Genomic DNA, 6,973 nt, shown 5'->3' on the forward strand with positions numbered 1-6,973 from the left:
AAAAACTTCTGTTACAGGCCATATAATTTAGGCCAGTGTTATTCTATGATAAGTAGATATTTTACTCTCATTGAAAATACGGTGAAGGACGAAAGAGTAAATTTAACTAAACTGTGTTATTTTGATATGCAGAGCTGGATCTTTACTAGTGAAGAGTGATAAGGTAGGAGGGTCCCAGGGTTGTCTGAATAGTATAAAAGTGTAGACATACAAATTTGTTGTGTATGCATGCATGCTAAGTTGCTTCAGTGGTGTCTGACTCTTTGTGACTCCATGGACTGTAGCCTGCCAGGCTTTTCTGTCTATGGGATTCTCCAGGGAAGAATACTGGAGTGGGTTGCCATGCTCTCATCCATGGTATCTTTCTGACCCAGGGATCAAACCCACATCTCTTATGTCTCCTGCATTGGCAGATGGGTTCTTCACCACTAGCACCATCTGGGAATCCCAAATTTGTTGTCAAGAGGAGCAAAAAAAACATGGTCAGGAAAATGCCACTGGGCATCCAGTCTGAATTATAGTGAGAAAGACAAAATGGGAGAAATTGCAGCTAGGTCAATCTCACTGATTTACCTATGAGAGTAGAAGAGCTCAAAGGTAAGTCAGTGAAAGGTGAATATCGGCTGGAGCTGAGCTCTCCACACTGACAGTCCCTTAAAGGGAGGGGCTGGGGCTGGTTTGTTTCCTTGTCTGTCTTTAACACCTAACTCACTGCCTAATACAGAGGAGGCACCCCAAGTGGTTGTTGAATGGATGTAGACATTGAGGTTTGAAGAAATTACAGGTTGTAAACCATTCCCTCTCTTTAATATCCTGGTGTCACAAAATAATTAGAATGACCTTTTTAAAATACATACCATTAAAAAAAAATTGTCAGTCTTGAAGTCATTGGTGGTACTGGGGCTCAAAAAGCACTCCTCTGATTAAAATCCCTTGATGGCTTCCCATCCCACTTAGATATCCACATGGCTTCCTTCTTTTACGTCTGTGCTAAAAAAAAAAGGGGGGGGGCCTTCCACAATATACAAAATATCCTCACCACTTTCTAGCCTGCTTTTTCTTTTTCTTTCTTTTTTTTTTTTTTTAATATTCATTTGGGCTTGCCTGGTGTCTCAGCCATAAAGAATTCCCCTGCAATGCAGGAGACACAGGAGATATGGGTTCAATCCCTGGGTTGGGAAGATCCCCTGGAGGAGGGCATGGCAACCCACTCTAGCATTCTTGCCTTGAGAATCCCATGGACAGGAGCCTGGCGGGCTACAGTTCATAGTGTCGCTAAGAGTCAGACATAACTGAAGCAACCGAGCAGGAGCATGAGGGGGTTAGTTGTGGCATGCAGGACCTTTCATTGTGGCATGTAAGGACTCTAGTTTCATTACACAGGCTTAGTTTCTCTGTGGCATCTGGTATCTTTGTTGCCTGAACAGGGATTGAACCCATGTTCCCTGCAATGGAAGGTAGATCTTAACGGCTGAACCACCAGGGAAGTCCCTATCCTGCTTTTTCTTTATAACGTTTATCCCTACATGACCTGTATTTCTTTTTTATGGTCTGCCTCTCCCCACTATATTGTAAGCTCCTTGAAAGCTGAAGCTTTGTTTTGTTCACTGTGCTATAGGCCCCAACACCTAAAACAATGCCTGACATGTCAAAAGTGCTAAAAAATACTTGGTGAATGAATGAATAGTGTACCAAGCCATGGAAGGCTAGGCCTCATTGATTTCCTCCGGCTAGAGGCCAAGACCCTGGAGACTGTGGAATGCAGGTATCTATGTGGGCTTCTACAGCCATGTCCCTCCTACTTGACCAGTGGGAAGAACTCATCTTGGCTGTGTCAGGAGCCCAGGCCCTCCTGTTTGGAGTTACTGTTAACTGTCTGTAATTGTGAGGTTGAGGGCCTAGGTAGTGCAGGATTCATATGGCTTGGGAATGGTACCAAGGGCAGGCCTATCAGTCTTTAAGTTAGTTTTTCAGCTTCCAATCAGAGAACCTTGACTGAGTGCATTCAAAAAATGGAAAGAAAGCCCTTGTGTTAGGTATGTGGCTAGGTAAGGAAAAAATGGTAGATAGGATTATGAGAGAGAGATGATATCTCATTTAAAAGTAGACACATACTGAGTTTAGTCAGGTCTGTGTTTTGAAATATTTTCTCTAGTTACATGTGGATGGATTGGAGGAGGCTGAAGTGAATTAGGGAGAAAATAAAGAAGAACATTCCAGAGAAAATAGCATGAGCATCTGGGAACACAGTGGAGTATTGCAGTTAGGCCAGGGCTTCATAGGGATATCTCATCCATCTCTCTAGAGTGCTGGGGAGGAGCGGTGGGATGGTAGGAAGTTCAGGATTGTTGGTACAAGGCTGGCAATGAGGAGATAGTAGAAGGTAAGCAGGATAAGTTAGAAGGCCTTCCTGTGACTTTCTTCTTAGTGTGAGACATTCAGAAGAGACCACCAGGACTTCTGCAATTTACGCAAAAGAATTTCTGAATTGATATAAAAGTTCTAACAGGAACCATATGAATGCTAGTACTTGGAATTACAATGATGATGCCATAGTCTTGGAAAGTTACATTCTTGAGAAAGTTAAGCTATGAAATCAACACAGAGTGGGAGAGGCTAACCAGTACAGAAAGTAGGAGTTGAAAACAATAAAGTACAAATTATAGGTTGAAGGTTTTAAAGTAAATTGCAGGGTATAGTTTACAGATACATTAGCATGTTTATACTTTGATGACTAGAACAGAACTTCTCTACTGGTGTGCCAATTATAGGTGTGACTCTAATAATTTAAAAATATTATCATTATAAACTTAATCAGAAATTACATCGCTATTTCACCATGTGAAACCTAATGTCAGAAAGGTAATATTCACAGAAACACGGTCAAGTTTCTCATAAAAGTAAAAACAAATTTTATTTGGATATTTAGCCAAAATCAATACTATTTCCTCAAGTAGTCTATTTAAAATTATTATTGCATGTAATTACAAAGAAAATATTTTTTTCCACTAAGTTCCTCGTAGAACTTAAGATGACCCCAATATGCTCTGCATACATAATTTTATCTTTATGCCATGACATCAATAAATTGGGAAGCAGTGGGAGTTATTAACTTACCTAAAAAGAGAATACAAAATATCATTAGAAGTATTCATTACTTATTTCTAACAAAATATCATTAGAAAATATTCAGGAAGTGTTTAGGTTGGATTCCCTCAGAGGCAGACACTGAGGCAAGGATTTGAGTGCAGTTTGTTTTGGAGATGATCCCAGGAAGTACCAGCAGGGGAGTGGAGACCTGAGACAGGGCTGGGAGGGCAGCAGGACAGGCGGGTTAAGGCACAGCTTACCCCTCTAGACAACTAGGGCGGGAGAGCCTCTTGGAGTCGAGTAGTTTATGCTTCAAAGATGTTTCACCCCACGGGTGTGGAAACCAGTTACCCTTCCACTTCTTTACATCATTCTCACTACTACTCCCAGGGGTGTAAATCCCCTCCCTTCTGGCCTGTATGCAGTTCAGCGAAGGCTCTCGGGCCAGAGGAAGCCAGCAGACAGTCGCAGGTATGCACAGTGACAAATTTTAGATATGTGAAAGATGCAACCACATTTATAGCTCACTAGGTTTTGATGCTTAGAGAATATGTTTTGTCTTGTCCAGTTGATGCTGCTTCCAAAATAACTCTTAAATCATCCCATTTTTATGTTCTTGTCCAGGCTGCCATCCTCCTTTGTGCTACATCAGTAAACTAACTGCTCTCAGCCATTCTCTTCTCATCCTCCCCTTAAATCCATTCTTCCTCACAGCAGCCACAGTGATCTTCATAAAATGAAAATCAAATAATGTTACTCCTCGGGTTTTTTCATTGACTATAGGATGAGCCCACATACAGTTCCTAAATGGTTTACTATCTGACCCCTGCTCAGATCTCACCATTTTCCTTTTACTCTCTAGGCTACAGCTCCACTGGACTTCTGTCCTGCCTAAAAGAATGCTAAAGGCCCTTCGGTAGGGCTTTTGTACATGCTCTTTCCTCAGGCTAGCTTATAGTATTCTTCTACCAAGTCTTCACTTGTCTGTTTGTTTCATTTTCATCTTTCTGGACTTGATTTAATTGTCCTTTCCTTAGATAGGTCTTTCCTGTGTGTGAGTTCAGTCGCTCAGTTGTGTCCAACTTTTTGTGACCCTTTGAACTATAGCCCGCCAGGCTCTTCTGTCCATGGAATTTTTCAGGCAAGAATAGATTCCTGACACTCCACCATTCCCTTCCACCATACCTTCTCTCCTGCATTGAACAAACAAACTTTCCTAGCTATATTTCCTCTCAGAACTCTGTATTTTTCCTTTTGAGAAAAATCTCTGATTTAGATCACTGCAGCTTCCCCAGATAAGTCCTCTGGCTCCAACCACCTTTCCCTTAGGCCAAGAGTCTTAAAGTCTCAAAGAAAGAGGGGCCTTCAGGGGGACAGACAGGTTACAGAAATGAGTGAGCGGAGACAATGGTAACTTGAGAGCACTTTGCAGCCACTCACAGTTCCAACTATTTGTTGCCCAAATTTGCTGCATTTCTTGATTTTTTTCCCTAAGAGACCAAGAATCCAGATTTTCATGCAAGATCTTCTAATGTCTAACTGTTGAAATTAAAAAAAGTTACCCTCCGCCAAGTGAAGTAGCTAAAACAATCTTGGGATGGGGGAGAAAGAAAGTTGAAAGTCTCACACCCCCGATTTAAAAAGTTATTACAAAGCTACAGTAATCAAGACAGGGTGGTACTGGATCAATCGAATACAATAGAAAACCCAGAAATAAACCATTACATGCATGGTCAAATGATTTTTAACAAGTATTCCAAGACCATTTAGTGGAGAAAAGACAGTGTTTTCAACAAATGGTGCTGGGAAAACTGGATATCCAAATGCAAAAGGGTGACATTGGATGCTTACTTCACACCATATGAAAAATGAATGCAATCCCACTGCTGGGCATATACCCTGAGAAAATCATTCTAAAAGACACATGTACTCCAGTGTTCATTGCAGCACTATTTACAATAGCCAGGACATGGAAACAACCTAGATGCCCAACCACAGATGAATGGATAAAGAAGTTGTGGTACACATATGCAATGGAGTATTACTTAGTCATAAAAGGAACAAAGTTGAGTCAGTTCTAGTGAGGTGGATGAACCTAGAGCCTGTTATACAGTGAAGTAAGTCAGAAAAACAAATATTATATATTACTGAATATATATAGAATCTATAAAAATAGTACTGCTGAACCTATTTGCAGGGCAGGAATAGAGATGCAAACATAGAAAACAGACTTGTGGACACAAGTCCGCAAGACTTGTGGACGGAGAGGATGGGACGAGTTGAGAGAGTAGCATTGAAACATATATACAGGACCATGTGTAAAATGGATAGCCAATGGGAATTTGCTGTATGACACAGGGAGCTCAACCTTGTGCTCTGTGACAGCCTAGAAGGGTGGGATGGGATGGGAGGTGGGAGAGAGGTTCAAAAGGGAGGGGACATATGTATATCCACAGTTGATGCATTTTGATGTATGACAACATTGTAAAGCAATTATCCCCCAATTAAAAATAAATAAAATTTAAAAATGAACTCAAAATGGATCAAAGACCTAAATATAAGGCCTAAAACTGTAATACACAGGGGAAAAGTTTCTAATAATTTCTTTGCTATAATTCCAAAAGCACAGATGGCAAGAGTAAAAATAGATACAATGGACTACATCAAAATTAAAAACTTCTGTGCAGGGTACAGTTGACAAGAGTGAAAAGGCAACCTATGAAATGGGAAAATATATCTCTAAGTCATATATCTGATAAGGGGTTAACATCCAGAAGATTAAAAGAACTTCTACAATGCAACAACAAAATAACATGATTAAAAATTGGGCAAAAGACTTCAACAGACATTTCCCCAAAGAAGATATACAAATGGCCAACAAACATGGAAAGTTGCTCAACATCACTGATCACTAGAGAAATGCAAAATCAAAGCCATAGTGAGTTATTACCTCCCCTCACATCCAAAAACCCAAATCAGAAAATACAAGCATTGGCAAGAACGTGGAGAAATTGGAAACCTTGTGCTCTGTTGGTGGGAATGCAAAATGGTGCAGCCACTATGGAAAACAGGTGGTTCCTTAAAATATTAAAAACAGAATTATGAGTCCGCAGTCCCACTTTTGGGTATATAGCCAAAAGATCTAAAGGCAGGATCTCAAAGAGATATTTGTGTGAGATGTTTATAGCAGGGTTATTCCTGATAGCCAAAAGGTGTAAGCAGAGGAATAGTGTAGTGTATGCATGCAATGGAATGGTTTTTAGCCTTGAAATGAAGTTTTGACACAAGTGAATTAACTTTGAGAACATTATGCTAAGAAGTAAGCCAGTCACAAAAAGACAAATACTGTATGATTTCACCTATATGAGGTATGTGGAGTAGTCAGACTCATGGAAACTGAAAGCAGAATGGTGGCTTCCAGGGGCAGGGGTAGGAGGAACTAGGGAGTTGTTTGAATTCCGGTTTTGCAAGACTAAAAAGTTCTAGAAATAAATTTCATTACAATGTGAATATTCTTAAAAAAAATTTTTTTTTTTTGGCTGCACCATGCAACTCGTGGAATCTTAGTTTCCCAACTCGCGTTCCCCGCATTGCAAGCTCAGAGTCTTATTCACTGGACCACGAGGGGCAGATTAAGGATATTCTTAACACTACTGAACTGTATACTACTTAAAAGTGGTTAAGGGTGAGTTTTATGTTATTTGTATTTTACCACAAGTAAAAATAGAAAAAAATTTTATAAAAAAAGAAGAAAAAAACCTCAAAGCCTTGAGCATACTAACAAAACACACTTATCATGGGTTATGGCATGCTGCAGTCCATGGGGTCACAGAGTCGGACACAACTGAGTGACTGAAGTGATGGTTTGACGCTTTTGCCTTCC

This window comes from Ovis canadensis, chromosome 2 (assembly GCF_042477335.2).
Source record: "Ovis canadensis isolate MfBH-ARS-UI-01 breed Bighorn chromosome 2, ARS-UI_OviCan_v2, whole genome shotgun sequence".
Classification (NCBI taxonomy): domain Eukaryota; kingdom Metazoa; phylum Chordata; class Mammalia; order Artiodactyla; family Bovidae; genus Ovis; species Ovis canadensis.